Here is a 20947-nt window from a genome sequence, read left to right on the forward strand (position 1 = left end):
ACTTCTGGGCTTAAGCAAACCTGCTTCAGCCTTGTGAGTAGCTGAGACTATGGGCAAGAATCCGTAAAACATGATTAAATTTGTCAGAATCTGGTATTTGTAAGTGAGACTTTAAACATGCCTTGAGATAAATAACAAAATATATCTCACAAGTATGTGTTATAAAGTTTGTTAAAGAGTGACTATAAGCAACTCAAAAGTTTGGCAAGCTTGATGACAGTTACTTAATTAGTTCCATATATGATACACAAATAAATTACCCACACAGATTCTCACTCACAAATTGACAATGCTTTTTCTAAGCACATCTGGGAATTTTGCGAACAGAAATAATAAAAAAACCACTATAAAACAAATTTATTGTCAGTCTTTTCTTTCCTACCATGCATTTGCCGTCACTCAAAGCTAGCATTTTCATGTTTATGTCTTAGAAAACAAATGCACTGGCATCATTAAATCATTCATTTATCCAACAATGAATTGCTGTTATCCCCGCCTCACATACTATGTGCCCAGGACTAGGAAGTTCTGAGGAATGGTAAAGCCTCTGTCCTTCTGAATTTGAAGGGCTCAGAACATAATGGTGTTTAATAGGTAATCACGTAAGAAAGCACACAGCTACATTCACAGGAAAGTTTCTATAGGAGTAATATGATAGTTTTAATTTATTAAAGATTTATAATATGCTCACTTTGTGTTAAGTATGCTGTATAATACTTAGTTCTATTACCAACCCTGTGAGATGAGAGCCATTGTAAGTGATGATAGATTTCTACAACCTAACCATGGCCAACAATGTCTGAGGCCTGGATGGTTAGTGCTTGCCTCTGATTTTTGTCAACTTGTATCATCCAGTGTTAGAGAAGATCTGGGTTAGTTTATGGGAGAAAATGATCATATTACTCACTCCCCACCATTCCTTAGGTGCTATGTGACCATTCTGGCCTGCCTGCCTGCCACAAGCATTCTCTTGTGGCTCAGGGCACAATACTCTAAATTTATGACACCTTAATATGCTGTGGACTTTGGACTGAGGGTGTGTGGAAAGGCCCGAGCTCAAGTTATTTCTGCTTTCCCATCTCCTGTCCTATCTCTACCCTCAAATGAACCATAGAAACCAGACTCTGTTCTCATGGTGAGTCACAGAAACTGGAATCTCCCTTCCTCAAAGCAAGCCATAAATGTGAAAAGATTACTTTCTCCCTTCTCCTTGATTCTGGGAAGACCCCTATCCCAGAGGGATAAGTATAAAGGAATGCCACACAGAAAGACTCAAGAAGGGGATAAAAAACAGACCTTTCTCTGGCTTTCTCTGGGTCAGTCTGTTACCCGTACCTCAGTCCTTTTGGCCCAGTCACATTTCTGAATACACAATTCCATCTACTCCTAATGGCACTGAAGCACAGAAATAGTTTTTCTTTGCATCTCTGAGTCCATATCTTGAAGCTTCCCCATGCCATATAAAACCTCAATTAAGTAAACATGTCATGCTTATTGCTTATTGCCCTGATATTTTTTCAACAGAATGTCATCCAGGACCTTTCTCTTTTTAAAAAATTTATTTAGCTTATTTATTTTATGTGCATTAGTGTGATGGTGTCATCAAGGCCTATCTGATATATCCCTCCTCGCCTCTACCTATATCTTCTCTTTTCCTTTCCAAAGCACAGGTATTTTATTGTACTTGAAGAAAATGAAGGACCTTGGATATTTTCTCTCATATGGTCATTGGGGCTCTTAGTGGTATATTTTAATCTCTATTTTGTTTTGCTTTGAATAAAGTTTTATTTTATTTTTTTAATCTTTTTTTTAGCTTTTCTGTATTTGTTTTTCTACTTATGTGCATATGTGTGTATCTGTGTGCAAGTGTAGGCACTCAAGGAGTCTGGAAGATGATGCCAGATTTCCTGGAGCTGGAGTTACAGGCAAATTGTAAGCAACCTGATGTGGTTCTGGAAACTGAACTCAGGGTAGTCTGTCAGAGCAGAGAGTGCTTTTAACTGCTGAGCCAAAGCTCCAGCCCCTCCTTACTACAAAGAAAGCCAGATAGCTACCATGAGAAAGATCTGGATGTATCTTGTGACCCAGAATGTAAGATGTTAGTCACTAAATTAAAATAATAGCCATAGCAACATTAATATCATAGGGCAAGTAATTGTAGAGATAACAGCTTCTAAATATACTGTTGATATCTCTGCTTGGCAGAACCTCAAGCCTCTTGTTGTCTATAGACCTCTCCTTGGCAATCCACCACCCTGCCTGTCTATAACAACTCAGTATTTCTTTGGGTGACATCTTTATCCTACCTACACCCAGTACAGCCAAGATACATGTGCAAATGGGAAATTTCATTTAAATTCTATATGTACATTTTATAGCAACTAATGTTTATTATTTGTAGTTTTAGATAGATAGTTGATAATATGATTCCTTATGACTTTTTCAGATGTCCTTACTGTTATTTTGTCCTCCCCTCCTTCTTCTGTATTTCTCTCTTTTCCTCTCCCTAAATAGAGTTTCCCTCTTTCCCATTCCCTTCTTCAGATGATTTGTACAGTTCTATTCCCCTCTCTAGTGTCTCCCCCAGCCCAATGGTCCCCTTTTACTTTCCTGGTTTCTGTAGTTATTCTAGGTTACATTCGCACGTCTGAAGATTTGGAGCTAGGAGCCCCAGATGAGAGGGAACATTTAACATTTGTCTTTCTGGACATGGGTTACCTCACTCAACATAGTGTTTTCTAGTTCCACCCAAATCTCATGACTTCAGCTTTCTTTTTTTCTTTACAGCTTAATAGTACTCCATAGTGTATATGGACCACATTTTCATTACTCATTCACCAAGTAAAGGGCATTTAAGTTGTTTCCATTTCCTAGTGTATTAGTCAAGTTTCTTTTTGTATTAATTTTTATTTAAAAAACTATTTTTCATTTTACATACCAACCCCAGTTTTTCCTCCCTCCCCTCCCCCCTCTTCCCTCCTTACATCCCCCATCCACTCCTTAGAGGAGGTAAGGCCTTCCTTGGGGAGTCCAAAGTGTGGCATACCAAGCTGAGGGAGGACCAATCTCCCCCCACCCCTGTATCAAGGCTGAGCAAGGTATTCCAGCATAGGAAATGGTCTCTAAAAAGCCAGCTTATGCACCTGGGATAGGTCCTAGTACCAGAGTCACATAACTGTCATTCACTTTCTTTAGTTCAGTGGTTTTCAACCTCCCTAATGTATTGACACTTTAATACAGTTCCTCCCCAACCATAAAACTATTCTGTTACTGTTTCATAACTGTAGTTTTGCTACTGTTACAAATCATAATGTAAATATCTGATGTACAGGATATATGATATGTGACCCCTGTGAAAGGGTCTTTTGATGCTGAAGGGGTTGCAACCCATAGGTTGAGAATCACTGCTCTAGAGTAACAGAACTTACAGAATTAATCTCTCTCTGTATCTAAAACATACATATATATATGGGATTTATTAGAATGACTTATAGGCTGTGGTCCAGCTAATCCAACAATGGCTGACTATGAACGGGAAGTTCAAGAATCTAGAAGTTGCTCAGTCCACATGGCTGGATGCCTCAATTTGTCTTCAGTTGACCCTGGAATCTCAAAGAAGTAGGCTCTAATTCCAGTGAAGGTACAGACTTGCTTGCAGGGCAAGGGTAAACAGGCAAAGAGCAAAGACTTCCTTCTGACATGTCCTTTTATGTGTTTCCTGCAGAAAGCGTGACCCAGATTAAAGGTGTCATCCTACCTTCAAAATCTGGATTAGATCTTCCCACTATTTTGGGGTTCTGATTAATTTCAGATGTAGTCAAGTTGACAACCAAGAATAGCCATCACACCTAGCTATTGTGAATAGAGCAGCAACGAACATGGCAGAGCAAGTATCTATGGAGTAGGTCGTCAAGTTCTTTGGGCAAATGTCAAGGCCAATCAATAACTCCCACTTTTTGAAGGTAGAAACTCATTAAAACTAAGTAACTAGTCTATGTTTATATATTTCTTCAAACTGTCCACGCTGTAACATGGTCCAGGGTCTCGGCCATGTACATTGCTGCTGAGGGCTATTGATGTCTATTGCTTGTTGATAGTTTCCTGCCCCTAAAGCAGATGAGGAAACACCCTTAGCAGGGCTACAGACTGAAAAGCTCCCTTCCACTTAGTCACTATTACTTGCTTTGTAATTTAATTTCAGTCTATGTTCTGTTACTCACTGAAAAACAGATATCTGACTTCAACTTAAGTTGGAGTGGGTTTGGTGGCTCAAGACTAAGGAGGCTATCTTGGGGATGGCCAGAGAGGGAGGGAGATAAGAAAGATAATAAGAAGTGAGTTACATTTCAACCAGGGCACCAGTAGTGATGGTGTTCATTAATCCGTTCAAGTAACACTGCGAATGCCAGTGGTTAGTCTGGTAAACAACACATCGCCAAATGGCAACTGCAATGCCATCCCATTGTAAAAACCGATTTAACACACTTCCTATTACTTACCCAGATTTTGTGTTTAGATGAACATCTTCTACTGAACCTGAATATTTCTAGAAACTAATGTTAATTAAATTTTGAACTTAACTGTTATTTTCTTAAATATTCAATATTTCTTAACATAGTCAATAATACATAACAGGCCTGGAGTTTACACTTGAAGCTCTTTTAAGTCGTCTTCTGTTCCCCAGCCTTATTTCTTTGTATATTTTCTTTTAAAAATGAAACACTTTAAAAGCTCACACTAATTCTAAGATAGATTTTTAACAACATGTATCCCCCCCCTTTCTTGAGATGTTAATATTTTCTTCAACTGCTCACCATTTACAGGAAAAATAAATTCCCATTGGCCTACTTATAAACAGTATCAAATTTTTCTGGGTCTGCTGCACATTAAAAGCATATTGTGTTAATTTGTGAAAAAGAGAGTTAAGTTGCCAAAGCCTAAGTGTATACACACACACACACACACACACACACACACACACACACACACACACACACACACACACACACCTCTATTAATTCCAGGAATTCCACTGAAAATGACTCTACAGAAGGTAGATGACTTGAAAGAAGGGCTAAACCTAGTTTTCTTAGGCTGTCCTTAAGACCAAGCGGGAGTAGGTACGTGGAAGGCTTTCCCACTTGTGGCTCAGCCTGGACAGGAGGCGGCCTTGAAGTCCTGGAGAAGAGAAGAGCATGCTCGCACCCTTTAAGGAGCAATCGCCTCTGAGGACTCAGAACGGCCGGGCTGCCCGCTCTGGAGAGGGGCGGAGCCGCTGGCACCCGCGGTTATGGCCCCGCCCACTGAGTCCCCCCTCACCCCGACGCCCCGCCTACCGGGCTGTGCCGAGGGCGCGGGCGGCCCGGGCTGCTGTGCGGCCGCTCCGCTCCCGCCTGGGCCGCGGCCGCGCGCCCTCCCTTCGGGGAGGAGGAAGAGGAGGAAGGAGGAGCGGCTTGAGGAGGGCCGAGCGCGGCAGTCGCTCCCGCCGCCGCCGCCGGGAGGAAGCGGAGCCGGCGGCCGCAGGGTGAGCGGCGTGGGGCTGGGAGGGAGGGGGGGTGGTGGCGCGGGGTCGCGTGCGGCGGCGGAGGGAGGGGGAGCCAGGCCCCGCCCGCTCGGCCCACGCGGGCCGCGCCGCCTTTGTTGCCCGCGGCGCGGTGTGCGAGGCCGGCTCGGCGAGGCCTGGGCGGCGGGGCCTGCGGGCCGGGCCGGTCGGGGCTCCCGGAGCGGGACCGGGGAATCGTCGCGGCCCGGACGGCCCCGGGGGTGGCGTCCAGGGGACGAGATGCCGAGTGGAGCCGGGACCGGTGGCCGCGCGCGAGGGCCGGCGGAAGGGCCGCGCGCGGGAGGAGGGCCGAGGCATTTAAACTGCCCTGATCCCGCACAGGCCCGCCCGCCTTTGCTCCCGGAGTTGGCAACTTCAGGTACACACACCATTGTGGCTCCTGAGCGCCACTGTTGATGTTTCCCGGGGCAGAGTCTGGCCCCAAACTTGGGAGAGTTGTGTGTACCAACTTAGTGTGTAGTCAGAACGCGATTTGGGGTTCTCATTCGTCCCCACTTTTTTGTAATTGGAGGCCGGTGAGACGGAGGTGGAACTCGGGCTTCCGGTAGGGAGCTAATGTTGAATTCTTGAAGGTCTCACTAAGGCAGCATGCTGCTGCTGCTGTGTGTGCCCGAGGACTGTGCAGTATGCTAATTACAATTATAATGTGAATGGAACACGGGAGAGACCTCCCCAAGTACAGTCTTAATTTATAGTGTTCCCTGGGATAAAGATAAACTTGTAACTGAACAGAGGTAAACTCCTGCCTACGCAAAGGTGAAATACCAGCCATAGTAGGTAGCGGTTTACTTTAAACTCACCAAATCCCACAGTGGAATCCGTGTAGTTTTACTTGAATGAATGAATTTCACTTGGAATTCTCAGTGCTGTGAAGGCAGTGGAAAACACGAGTGGTATTGCTTAAAGGCTTCACGGGTAAAATGCAGAAGAGCTAGCATATAATCTGACTTTTCTGCACTGATTTCTCTCCAGTGCTTCGTGTATGGATGTGGGAAGAAGTTTTAGGGTCTATCCCTGCCTCAGGAAAGTAGGTCATCTTAACCTTTTGGTTCCACCACTCTCCCTAACCCTTGTTTATTTGAGGACATGACTTCTGGACAGTGGGCTTCATGAGGGATGTGGGAGCGTTTATTATGCAGGGTTGGACCAGGTCAAGATCTACCAAGTTATTTACCTGAACCTCTAGCTTCTCTATGGCTCCATTTAGCATCTCTTTAAAGACACTGCTCTTGTTTGCTTTTATCTTTTAAGACATTCTCTGAATTGGTGCCTGGCCCTGCTCCTTTCCCTTCTGACCATGGAACTAAAACACTGTCTCCCTCAGGGAGTCATCCGAGTGCCCTCCCTTGTTAGGACACCTGCAGGGAGTGGCAAGGCAGGGATTTGGGTGCCAGCCGAAGCACAGGGTGTGGTGTGGAAAAGTGCTGCTGTACCAACTGGATTCCAAGCCATTTACCTTTCCATGTTCTTCTCCAGTCTTGCTTTAGAACGGAGACGCTGTTGTTTTTAAGAGCTGTCTTTTCAGAGAACAGAAACCAAGTGCCTTCATGACCTTCTTGTGTAACTTCATCCTTAGAGAAAACTCTGCTATTTTTGCCACTGTGGACAGTTGTAAGAAACTCTGTGTTAGCCTCTTGTTTTGCTTGCAGGGGGTAATTGTGTGATCTTACTTAAAAAGTTCTGAGGTATGCTGAAAGGAGGCAAAGCTTTTATGTCCATTTCTGAGTTCTTGATGGTCACTGTCACTCTCAAGAAAATGTGTTCACAAGAAACAGAATGATACATGTGTGTACGACATTGGTTTTGTGCTGCTTCTCTTCTGACCTCTTGAAGTTACAGAGATAGCATTGATGTCTGAGGGTACCTGCATACTTTTGTAAAATTATCATTTTCATGAGGAATCAGCTTTCTTAACCTGGCTATCTTGTTGATATCTGAATGACTATAAGATTTCACTTTCCAGACTGCACACAGAGGACGTGACAAGTGTTAGGGTGTTCATTCAATAGCACTGTGACCTTGAACAGGCTTTGGATCTTCTGAGTCTTAGTCCTCAAGTGGATCTAAATCCATCTCACAGTTATAGTAAATATATATTTTATTTGAAGTACATCCAAACTCTTAATTGGGCTACAGGGTTTTGCATAGGTTGTTTACACTATGTCTTATACAATAGTCGTACCCTGGCCTTCCATTCCTCAGTATCCCAGGCTGCTTTCCAGAGCCCAGCCCTGATACACTGCTTTTGTTGACTGTCAGTGTCCACCAGTGGCTACTTGTGCGAGAGATTTATTCCTAGGCCTTACAGCCAATGTCCACACCTCAGAGAATCTTCCTAAGTACTTTGAAGTAACAAATTGACACATTTCCTTTAGACATGGTTGTTTAAGTATTCTATTCTCTCCTTTTTGCTCTGTTAGTATCCAGGTTCCATGAGGTAGTATGCCTGCCATGGTCTTTTTTCCCTTTGTGTTCCCAGCACATGGAACTTGGCTACTTTCCCCTTTGTGTCTTTAACATATCCTGTGGAACTTGCACACTGAGCAGGGACCTGGTATTCAAAAAAGTATGTGTAGTTCTCATCACATGACAGAAAGAGGCTTGCTGTGTAGATAGATATTAGGTAGCCTTTGGTATTGTGAGTTGTTTGTCATTGTCCAAGCTGATCTGTTCAAATGAATAAATCAAAACACTAATAAAATAAAAAACCTTGTATTCACATGACTTAAACAGCCCTTCACTGTTTCCCTGTGGAGCCATAACGTGTAAGTTACTCATGAACCAAACCGACTGCCTCACTTTCATAAGTGGTTATTTGTCAGTGTGGAAAGTAACTATTCTGGGGCATATTTCCTCACTGTTCCTTTACATAGCCTAGTGAAGTCAAGCCTCAGTTATCTGGAACCTCTTGGCAGCCTTAGATTTCAGCAGAGAGTCAAGCAAGAAGGAAAAACCAATTTGTAATTAGACATGCCAGACACTTAGACTGATTGCAGCAGTCTTTCTCTGAAATACAAATCTAGATTGAATTTTAACACTTTGATTTTGTATAATTGCTTTTCAAAAAGTTTTATTTGTAAAGTTTCTAAAAGGTGAGATGAAAAATTAAGACAGTGCATGTGACTAGGTTGATGCTTAGAATATAGCAAGTGATAATAGTAATAACTAATTTAAAATGTGCTTGGGCTGGTCAAAAGGAATATGTTGTGGAAGCAGCAATGTCTCTGTGTGATGCAGATATTCTTGCTAAAGAAGGGCAATATGGGAAAAGAGTGTAAGATGCAGTGGTAAGAGAAATGGTCAGGATGCAAAGCAACTGGTAGTATGCAAGTTGCTGGGACATATGTGTGTGTGTGTGGGGGATGGGCACTGGTCACAGTGTGCATGCAGTGGAGCTTGACTGTGGGCTCAGTACTCTTAGATATGTGAGTCCTTTCTGAAGTTCCTTGACATGTGGTTTGAAGCTGTCTTCCTCTTTATAGCCACCACACTAAAGTATTGTCTTAAAATTATTGAAAAGGTTTTGAAGACAGTTTATCCATTTTTCCACAGCCAACTTTTGGACATTAGAGAAGAAAAGAAAGAAATGATGGCATGTAAGAGGTCACTGAGGACCTTTGTGACAGTATGAACTTGTATTTAAACTACCTTCTTACAAAGGCATAGGATTGTGTGGCTCCTATTATATAAAAGATTTTTTAAAGAATTTTAATTTTAATTTACTATGTATACAGTATGCTGTCTGCATATTTGCCTGCATTCCAGAAGTCATCAGATTTCTTTATAGATGTTGTGAGCCACCATGTGGTTGCTGGGATTGAACTCAGGACCTCTGGTAGACCAGCCAGTGCTCTTAACCTCTGAGCCATCTCTCCAGTCCCTAGATAAATTTTTGGGTGTTTTTTTTTTTTGTTTTTTGAGACAGGGTTTCTCTAGCCGTGGAGCCCATCCTGAACTTGCTCAGTAGACCAGGCTGGCCTTGAACTCACAGAGATCTGCCTGTATATGCCTCCCAAGTGCTGGGACTAAAGTTATGTGCCTGATAAAAGGTTTTTTAATAAAGAAATTAATCATTTAGTTTTGATCTTTATAATTCCACAGACAAGCTTGGTTTACTAAGTGCTTCAGAGAGCCAGTCTTTGCTGTTGACCTTATTCAGACCTTAGTGTCAGAAGTGTCAAATAGTTGAATCAACAGGGTTAACACACTGAGATGAAGATACATTCTCATTGGTGGATGTACTACTTTGCATGTGTGTTACTTTCCTTGTGCAAACTTTGTTTTGATATTTATAATACATTATTCTAAAAGTTTAGCTTTGGGTTGTTTTTTGTTTGTCTTTTTTATTTTCTTCAGACAAGGTTTCTCTGTGTAACCTGTCCTGGAATTTACTTTGTAGACTAGGCTGGTCTCCAGCTCACAGAGGTCCACCTGCTTCTGCCTCTTGAATGCTGGGATTAAAGGCATGTGTCACCACGCCCAGCAAGCTTTGTTTTCAATGAGTACTTGTCCTTTGGCATCCCTTTCATTGGGGGAAAAACATATTTAGGGAATAATGTTACTAAATATCACAGACTGGCAAAATTTATAAACAAGAAGGAAGTCTCAGGATTTTTGTGCTTTTATACATCTGTAAAACTGTTGTAATTTCAGGCTACAGGAAGTTCAACAGAGTATAATCAGACTTCATTCTTTTACAGATGTGTAAATAAATAAGTAAATAAATTCAGACATGTGTTTATGCAGTTAGCCTAGTTATATGCCAGTTCTGTAGGGGATTTCAACATGAGATCTCATGCACATAGCTCTTCTTGATATTGATACAAGTGGCTAGGCATTTGTACTTCCATCTTCACGGACAATTGTTTGGTTTTGGCTAGGGGCGATACAGAAGCGGGGACAAAAAGAGCCCACTCGTCAGTCTGGAACTCACACCTGTAGAAACTTCCTGAAAAGTGAGGAGGTAGTACTTTACTGGTTTTGGCTTGTGTGCTAGAAAATGCTTGCTCAAGTATTTGGTTTATAGTTTGGCTGAATTTAAGGTACAGCTTAAATTTACTCAGGAGAAATAGGTTATGTTTCACTGATTAACCCTAAAATCTCAGCTATGAAGGGTAATGGTTGGCTTTTTGCTTTCCTGGATTTTGGAGGGGTGGGATCCTTGTAATTTCTCTTGGATCTGTCAGCTCCTCTGCAATTGCTGTCCTGTGAATCCAGGCAAGTGGAGAATAACAGATTGATGCACTGTTAATCCACTTCCCAGAATCCATCATTTGGTTTTGCAAGAATGCCAGGGAATGTGCAAGATTCAAGGACAGAGCCACTGAACTGTTGGAGGTTTGAAAGCAATGCCATTGACACCTGGCCTTCACTGTTACCTTGGGCCAGCTACCACTTGTTTATAGCAGATCTCTGTCTCTAGAAAGTTTTTGTATTATCTATTAATTACTAAAGCTTCACAGTGGTATGTCTCATCATTATTCTTCTATTCTTAGAATGTAATATTCCATTGATTTTTTTTAACTTAAAAGACTTTAAACTTTGCTTTGCAATTTCTTCCCCCTCCTTTTTGTGATTTTTCTTTTAACCTGGATTGATTTGTTTATTAGTTATTTTCTCATGTCAATCTTTTGGGGGTGTTTTTGTTGTATTTAAATGTTTCACAATGGATTTTGGTTTTCTTACCCTCCTGTACCCCTTTAAAAAAATAACCTTGGACTTGTTTCAAATCTGTGATATTTTCTCAGGCCTGTTTCTTCTTGTCTTCCCTTCTAGAAGGATTGAATTTACTTACTTGTTTTTTCCAGTGCTGGATCTGGACAGCAGGACTTGGCATATACTCGGCTGGTGCACTGTCACTGAGCTGCCACGGTGCTGGGAGCTGCAGCTCAGGCTTGTCTACCCCAGTTAACATTGTTCTCACTGGTCATACTTTCCCTTTGCTTTCAGGGTTCCATTGTGTGGGGGGAATGGTAGTATGCTTGTCAGATTGTTGTCAACTGGACACAAGCTACAGTTATTTGGGAAGAGGAACTCTAAATTGAGAAAATGCCTCCCTGAGGTTTGCCTGTAGGTAAGTCTGTAGTATATTTTCTTGATGAATGATTGATGTGGGAGAGCCCAGCTCTTTCGGGACACTGACAGCTCTGGTCAGGTGATTCTGGTTGACAAAAGAAAGAAGACTGAACAAGCCATGAGGAGCACTGGTAAGCAGTGTTTCTTCATGGCTTCTGTTCAGCTTTTTCATGGTCGTGCCCTGACTTCTCTCTGTGATGATAGACTGTTATCAGAATATGTAATCTAGATAAACCTTTTCTTCCCTAAGATGCTTTTGGTCATAGTGTTTTATCATAGGAATAGAAACCCCGGCCAAGACAGGTAGCAGTTAACATGTATGCTCATTCTTGTTGATAGTGATTTTTGTTGCTGATTGTTGTTTTGAGATAGTTTTGCTGTGTTGCCAAGCAGAAACTTACTATGTTGTCAAAGCTGGCCTCACACCCCCATTCTTGTGCCTCAACCTTTCAAGTGATAGGATTATAGGCCTGTGCCACACATTCTGCTCAAAAACCATACGGTTAATCAATCATGACTTCACACAAAACTAGCAGCTAACTGGCTGCTTCCTCCCTTCCCCATCCCTTTTCTTCCTTGTGTTAAAGCTCAAACTCAGACCTTAGTTATCCAAGTTAGGCAAGCAAATACTTTACCACATTCTGCATCTCCTGCCCAAAGCCTCTTGATCTAAGTTTTAAATTGTATTATTTAGGAGAGGTCAATGTGTGGACATGTCGAGATCAGATGACAACTTATAGGAGTTGGTACTCGGCTTTGACTGTTCGGATTCTGGGGATTGAAACTCAGGTCATCAGACTTGGCAGTGTCAGTATCCCTACCTGTTGATCCAACTCACTAGCCCAATTTAGATCATTTTAGTAAGTGTAGAGACGCCGCTGGGCATGGTGATATATACTTTTATTCCCAGCACTCAGGAGGCAGAGGCAGGCAGATCTCTGTGAGTTCGAGGCCAGCCTGGTCTACAGATCGAATTCCAGGACAGCCATGACAGTTACACAGAGAAATCCTTTCTCTAAAAACTATTCCCCCCCACCAAAAAAAAAAAAAAAAAAAAAAATGGAAAGAGACCTCATCTTTGGGAGTGCTCAGTAATTGATTATTTTAAATAAATTATTAGTTTACAAAGCAAGCAGTCTTTTTGTGAGATTGTTAATTTTATTTTTTATTTATTTATTTTTATTTATTTTATTTTGCCTAATAGGGTTGTATTTAAATGATTATTACTTTATTGATGGATAAAGTTTACACTGGCTCTATGTAGATTTAATAGTAATCTTATGTGAATTACTTTGTATACCTCAAATCTGTTATTCTAAAATCTCATTCTCAATTTAAGTATAATTCAGAAAATACGATTTTTTTTACCACAAAGCTTATAACTTATGGCAGAAATAACAACAAGTATTATATGTTCTATATGCATTTGAATGATGTATTATTTTTTCTTTTCTTTTTGAATTGGAGCTTCTGTGTTAAGATCTGTAGACTACAGCAGTTTGTTACTTTTCTGTCATATTTGTATTTCAGTGTTTCAGAATCTGAGTTAAGTGCCAGGTGGTCATAGTGGCAGTGGTGGTGATTGCGTTTAATCCCAGCACTTGGGAGGCAGAGACAGGCAGATCTCTGAGAGTTCAAGACCAGCCTGGTCTACATAGCTAGTTCCAGTACAGCCAAGGCTATACAGAGAAACCCTGTCTCGGAAGGAAAAAAACAAAAAACAAAAAGAACCTCAGTTAAACTTTTTTACTGTAATAGTTCAGTTCATTGAAGAGATTTTTATTTATGAGCAAATTATATTACATCTCTGGAGAAAATACAAAGTCTTGGACAAATCACCTGGTAGCATTATTTTGCTGTACTACTTCTGCTCTAGAATCAAAACAAGCTGGCAAAATACAGATCTTTGGATTTTATGTAATTGTTCAGTTTGTCCAAAAATCTTAAAGAACATTATCTACTTGACAGCTTAACCAGAAAGGTTGTACTTATTGTAGCAATGGTGAGCATTTTGGAGTATGTGTGATGTTTCAGTTAAAACCATTCTGTTGACATTTATTAAAATGCTAGTTGATTTTAACTTTCAACTGTCAGTTATGACAATGTATCAATGAATCCTGTTAAGTTACATTTATAACAGAGGACAGGCTTTATTATATAACTTGTCACTGAGTATTACAATAAATCTTTTCAAATAGCTATAACTGTGCCTTAGTCAATAAAGTGGGTTTGTGGGAATCACTAGGATTTGAACGTAAGGTGGGTAGCATAGCACATGATTTCCCTTTATCAGTATTGCCCTGGTGCCACTGGGTTATAGTTGAGGAAACAATTTGTTGATATGTCTGATAGTTGTTTTGTAGATGACCTGGCCCAGGTAGATAGGTGTGTTAGTTACACGTATTTTCAGTATAATCACCAATTCTCCAGCGTGAAAACTGGTGGCTTCCATTGTGACACTGTCCAGAGTAGTACAGATCCCACAGGTAGGAGCTTAGTTCATAGACTTCCCCTGTTCAGATGCCAGCTTGAAGTCCTGGCCAGATCTGCTTTCTTGCTGACTGGCCATTAAGTCAGAGGTTCCTACAATGACCTCTTCTGATGAGATAATTTGTAGAACTTAGTAAAAAACTTAGTTGGCTGATTTACTATAAGGATTGTGTGCCAGGAACAGCTGAGGAGAAAGGCTGCATGGGATGGGGTGTTGGGTGTGATTTGCAGCTCCAGTGCCCTCGTAGTATGCCCTGCTCTCCAGGTACTTGTTGGTGATCTAGTTAAAGAGTGTTTATAGTGCCCAATCAGTTTCTAAACTCATCCCTTCCCTCTATGGTGTAGGGCTGGGGCTAAAAGTTCCCCCTCTGTAATCTAAGTCACTTCATTAGTTTAAACTCTGGTGTGATTGAAAGTCTCCTGCCAGATCTAGGAAGATACTTTCATCACTCAGTAGATTGTAAGGTTTGGCATAGCTGTGTCAGGTACTTGAGACAAAGACCAAGTTCATAATATATTATACATGCTTTGAATTAGGAAGTGGCAACTCAGGTGTACAATGGGCGTAATAGATTTAAATGTTCATATATACCGAAAGACAGCACTGAGTTGGTAGATTGTGTAGTACCTTGCCTTTTTTATTTTTATTTATTTATTTATTTGAGACAGGGTTTCTCTGTATTGTTTTGGAGACTGTCGTGGAAATCACTCCGTAGACCAGGCTGGCCTTCAACACTCAGAGATCCACTTGTCTCTGCCTCCCAAGTGCTGGGATTAAAGGCGTGCACACCACCATCCAGCCATTTCATCAATTCTTGAAGGCTAGCTGCATTTACTTTTTTTGTATGTGAACATTTGCCATGAACATTTGTTTCCTGTTTAATGTAGCAGTAATGTAGTAAACGAGGTTATAATAAAAGATTCTTAGAAAAATTCATATAAAACTTGCTCTGCAGGCTAAACATACAAGTCGGCCTGCGTGCTTTGAAGATTAAGGCTCTTTCTTCATATGGGAAATCTGGAACTCAGTAAAGACCAGTCAGTTGGGGCCTGTACAAACTTTGGCTAGTGCTTCCCTATATGTTAGTGTTGATAGCCTCTGAGTATAAGCCTACTTAAAATTTATTAAGACTTTTGCTGTAATTATAAGTTGTCTTTTATTTTTTCATAGCAATTTTATGTCCACTTTTCTTTTAGGTTATATTTTTTAAATCCATTTTTGTAGCCCTGAAAATAATCCATATTTTTTTTTTAGTTTATTTTGATGTGATTTACAGGTTCTGAAAGAAGACAAAGAAATTTTGTTGTATTTCTTACGCTTCAGTTATTTTTATTTGCATGTACATGCCAGGCATTGTAAAGCTGGCCTGCTGCAGAAGATATGAGTCCCCAGAGTACAAGATGTCAGCAACTGACTGCCCTGTCTTTCTGGGCACCAGTGCCTTTAATTAGAGTATAAAGTAAGGAGATGCAGGGGAAAGCAAACTGTCTAAGATGCAATTGCAGTAATGCCAGAAGCTAGAATATCTTGGCAAAAGCATTTAGATTTCTGAATATGTGTTGAAGGTAGCTGTGATTAGGCTTTCATGACATTGCATATGAGACTTCAGATAAAGATGATTCTGAATGCTTTGTTCTGAGTCCTTGAAAGAATGAGATGGCTTTAAGTGAAGTAGCTATAAATGGCAGTGGGAGCCTACAGGTAAAGCAGGTTTGGAAGTGAGATGGAAAACATGCAGTTTAGTGTAAACCTGTTACATTTCAGCCATATATAAAACTTCCAAATGGCAATGTCAAGAAGAAAGGTGAATATAATTGGCTTATAAATGGTGAAATAGGACTTTGGGAGTGGATGGCCCATAGGTGTCCCTGGCATCTATATACCCAAAGAGTCTGAATGTTATGGTGGAAGTTCCACCTCAGACCCCTCCCCTGTATCTCTCCAAACCCTGCTGCAACTTAGAAAGCCAGTCAAATGATAACCCCTTCCACAGGGTATTTAAACTGCCTCCCAGAAAATAGACTCCTGGTTTCTCCCTCTCTCTTTCCTGTCTCCTCTGAGGGGCTGGAAGGCCATCCGGGAACATTGTATCCGTTAAATGTGGGCTTTTTCTAATTCGCTTTAATTTGGTCTGATTTGGATTGCCGCATTGGTGGAGAGGCTTATTGGGGTGCAGAAACTTTTCAATAGGTACTGTCATAACCTTAATAAATATGACAAGGTGCTTAGTTTTGCCACAACTCGATAAGCCTTCCTTTGTTGATACCCCCTGGGAAGCCCGCCCCTTTCTGAACAGTAACAGGAGTGGGTGAGGGAGGTTGTATGGGTGAGCGTGATGGAAAGGGAAAGATTCAGCCAGATGTAAAATAAAGTAGAAGTATGGAATTATTTAGTGTGTTCACAGAGACAGAGGAGGGGCCACATCTGAGTGCTAGGGTGCTCCACAAGAAGAAGCTGGAGAGAAACCAGCACAGCAAGAGAGTCTAAAAGTGAGGGGCCCTTGTTGCAAAGACACAAATGTTTTGAAGAGTTTCAGGCATCTTGGATAAAGACTGAGCAGTTGGCCCCAGGCTGCTTGTTCTGTATGGAGATGGCTGTGGCTGGTAAAGAGACTGGAAAGCAGGAATTTTTGCTACTGAGTTTACAAAGTTCTCTCTGGAGTACTGCTGTGAGAACATGTTCTAGGGAATGTGGCTTGTAGAAAGTGGGAAATTTATGTGAGAAATAAACATTTTTAGTAATGATCCAACAAAAGGGAAATTGTTAGGAGATGAGGTGTTTGAAGACAAGGCTGTAGTGCCTTTAGGAAGGAGCCGAGGAGCCGATGTGGAGCAGACACTAATTGGATTGACACAGGGTAGAATCCACGATTTCCTCTTACCTTTCAGTTTTTGGTGCAGGGCCTTGCAGGGCTTTGAAGCTAGGACCTTGTGCTTGTTTGGGGAGGCTCCCCACAGCTGAGCTTTTTGTCCCTAGCCAAGACTGGAGGAAAGATGCCGGGGAGCGGTCAGCAGCAAAAGAGAATGAACAACAACAAAAGTTGATTCCTAGATAGCAGTCAGAATTAACCTCAGATATGTGGCCCTGAGAACTAAGGGACACCAAGCTGAATGACTTTTTCCAGCCCTGTTCAGCTATGTGGGTACAGGTGTAGCCTAGGCGAAGCCATAACCAGTGCTCTAGTGTAAGACTGGAGGGGGGAAACTAAATGTGATGTCTGCAAGGGAGTGTTTACAGTGGTTACCTGTAGACTGTAAGCTGAGTAGGGAGGGAGGTGTGCTATTGAAAGTAGGTTTGTCATTCTTGTCACTTAAACTTTGAATATGTAAGGCCAGTAGACCATGAGTCACTGTGTGTGTGTGTGTAAAATCTTTTGCATATATCAATATAAAAATTTCATGTCAGATTCACAAAACGTTCTTTTTATAAGATGAAAAAGAGGATGAAGTGATCCAGGTTTTAATAAAAATAGTCTCATCCATCGGCTTACTTTTTTGTTTGTGAATTTGTTGTTTATGAATTTGTTTGTTTGTGAAATAATTGACTCCCAAAAAGAAGCCTCCATTTGGCTTGATACTGGTGTGGATACTTGGCCATTCCCAAGTAAAGTCAATTCTCAGAAAAACAAAAACCTTATAGACTTTATTCACTTAAAAACACTCCAAGTTCATATTAACTAACATATCTAAAGAATTCTGCCATCCAATAACTGCTCCTTCTGGTCCACTTTCCTCCCTATTCTTCCTACATAATTGCAACCACACTTTACATATAATTTTATTTCCTGTGTTTTGCACTTAACAAATGAACACTAGGAGTTCTCCCCATGTTATTTATAGCTGTATAAATACCAATTTCAGTGGTTCTCCAAGTTCCATTGTGTAGCTGTGCCAGCATTTGTTTTACTGCTCTCATGCTGTTGGAAATTAGGATGTTTTTGATTTTTAAAACTCAATTATTTTTAATCATAATTCAGAGAACATTGTTATTTCTTAAAATGTATAAAGGCAGTTTTGCCAATAAAGAGTAGGATAATTTTTAAAAGCTGAATATTACCAAATTAATTTGTATAACTGTATTAAGATACTTTTTTTTTTTTTGAGACAGGGTTTCTCTGTGTAGCTTTGGAGCCTATCCTGGCACTTGCTCTGGAGACCAGGCTGGCCTCGAACTCCCAGAGATCCACCTCCTCTGCCTCCCGAGTGCTGGGATTAAAGGTGCCACCAATGCCCAGCCTGTATTAAGATACCTTTAAGCAATGGTTAATTGATTAGAAAATTTTTAGCTGATTTGAATTAGAAAATGCTCTTACTTTTTTTTTTTCTTTGAGTCTTATAAGGGTCAATATTTTCTATGACTGTATAGAGCCAATTAGTTATCCAAGTGGAAAACTTAACCATGACTTCATATAAATCAATATTAGACTAACCAAGAACTTAAATATAAATGGCAGATTTTTTCTGTAGAAAATACAGGTAAAACTGTTTCAGGGTCAAAAGGATTTCTTGAGAAATAAAAGGTTAAATAATAAAAGTGTACAAGAGAGACAGAGTCAGAGACAAAGACAGAAAGACACAAGGATTATGTAGCAAGGGGAAATGCAGGGACAAAGCAGGAAACAAGGGAATCTGTGGGACTGGATATAGAGATTTCTAGGCATATGGAATGTGACAGAAGTTCTTTGTATAATGAGATAGAGCTATCTGCATGATTCTAAGTGGTCCTTGTTTATATTAATTGATCATCGCTGTTAAACAACTTGTTCATGGGGCATGAGATAGCTAGCTCAGTGGTTAACAGTGCTCACCATCGGGGGTGATGACTCAAATTCTATAGGAAGAGAACACAACTCCTGCAGATTGTCCTTTGACATACACATACACAACACAAAAAAATCCTGACAGCACAACCCACATACAAACACATAGAAAAACAAGAATTCAGCTTGATCATAATGACTTCTACATGTTGTCAAGTTTGGTTTGCTGATAAGGCTGTTAAGGCTTTTGGATCACTGGGGAAAACCCACACCTCCAGTTCTCTTAGTGTGTTTGGCTTTGGTATTAGGTAGTACTGACCACCTGGAGTGATTTACAAATTCTTTCTTCTCTATCATGTGAGAGAATTTGTTAGAGAGTTCCTTATAACTTACTGCTTTCTACTCTGTCATTCACTATCTGTGTATATACTTTCCTGGGTTCAGTTCTATAATGTTTGCTATTTCCTTAGAATTGACTTGATTTAAGCTTGACATTCACAAGGGTCTCCTGTGTGCAATTCACACCAGACTCAAGTTCAGTTGCTGGGCTTACATCAGCGCCCCAATGCCCATTTATAAACTACTTTTTCAAGTTTCACTCTGTGTGTGTGTGTGTGTGTGTGTGTATTCTGTTTGAAATATGTTTTAAACTTAGGGTTTCTAGTCTTTAGCCCAGGTATTATTTAGAAGTATTTTGTTTAATTTCCTAATATTTGATGGGGCTCCAGATTTATTTCTGTTGTAGGTGTATAGTTTAGCTCTTTTGTAGTCAAAGAACATATCCTGTATGATGTCAGTCTTTTTAACTTTGTTGAGTCTTGTTTTTGTCTATCCTAAGAAGGCAAACTTAAAAACCACATTCAAAGCTGTTGTTAGTATTCAGTTCCCAGGTTGAGTGTCTGTCATCCAGGGTGCTTGAGACAATAAATGTTTCTGATTTTGGATTCTTTGCAGGGTTTGGATATTTGATTGTATGTAATGAGATGACCTAGGGCAGAGTCCTCACAGGAGTACACAGCTCTTGTGTTTTGTATTCCCTTAATGTGCACAGCATGAAGGTACCCTTTTTATTTTCCCAAACTTTGCATTTGACTACAATCTATCACACCAGGTTAGGTGTGAAATTGTCAAGATGTTGGATTTCTGTGTGTTTCAGGTTTCAGATTTGTAGTTTAGTGAACTTCAACCTTCTAAACCGTCACCCTTTCCCTTCTTACTTCCCTCTCTTTCTTCCTTCTTTCCTCTCCCCCCACATCTCTCTCTCTCTCTCTCTCTCTCTCTCTCTCTCTCTCTCTCTCTCTCTCTCTCTCTCTCTCTCTCTCTCTCTCTCTTCTCTACTCTCTTCCCCCTTCACACTGGGGATTGAATTTGGGCTTTACTTCTGCCAGGAAACTGTCTGTCTACCAGTGAACAGAGAGCCTGCCTTATTGAAATCTTTAAGTATTATTAAATTGTTTATTTCTCCTTTCACATCTTTATATATTTTAGGGTTTAGTATTATGTGTATATGCATTTATTTTTGTGATATATTAACCTTCATTTCATTTTGAAAAGCCTTTTCTCTAGTAGTACTATGTCTAAATCTTACTTTCCTCAGATGAAGTTCTGTTAATACCACTGATTGAAAATAAGAACACTACCACAGTTTAAATCCAAGATTGAAGCAAGTTTTTTGGTTTTTTGTTTGTTTGTTTGTTTGTTTGTTTGTTTTTTCGAGACAGGGTTTCTCTGTGTAGCTTTGAAGCCTATCCTGGCACTCGCTCTGGAGACCAGTCTGGCCTCGAACTCACAGAGATTCGCCTGCCTCTGCCTCCTGAGTGATGGGATTAAAGGCGTGTGCCACCAACGCCCAACTCGAAGCAAATTTTAATTAAATACTGGCCGGGTGGATGGGCTCTGGCCAGGTCCATACCCAGGTTCCTGAGAAATGGCCCAGTTGTGATTTGCAGCAGCTTAAAAAGGAAAACCCATAATTCATTGCATTTCCCTTCAGGTCCAATCAGGGCCAAGCATATATCCTGATGTACCTCCAGCCTACATCCAATCAGGGGCAAGCCTA

The 20947-nt window shown here is 40.9% G+C and overlaps 1 protein-coding gene across 3 annotated transcripts in view; it reads left to right on the forward strand.

Moving 5' to 3' along the window:
- The first annotated feature begins 5338 nt into the window (after nucleotides 1–5338).
- The window catches only part of Socs6 (suppressor of cytokine signaling 6), a 28104-nt gene continuing 12495 nt past the window's right edge, over nucleotides 5339–20947 (forward strand). For 2 of the 3 annotated variants that reach the window (XM_027403745.1, XM_027403746.1), the window contains exons 1-2: nucleotides 5339–5524; nucleotides 11513–11636. The gene's annotated coding sequence lies outside the window, so the exon portion shown is untranslated. The remainder of the gene's footprint in view (nucleotides 5525–11512; nucleotides 11637–20947) is intronic. The other variant, XM_027403747.1, reaches the window with a different exon arrangement.

Source organism: Cricetulus griseus, chromosome 2, assembly GCF_003668045.3.
Source record: "Cricetulus griseus strain 17A/GY chromosome 2, alternate assembly CriGri-PICRH-1.0, whole genome shotgun sequence".
NCBI lineage: Eukaryota > Metazoa > Chordata > Mammalia > Rodentia > Cricetidae > Cricetulus > Cricetulus griseus.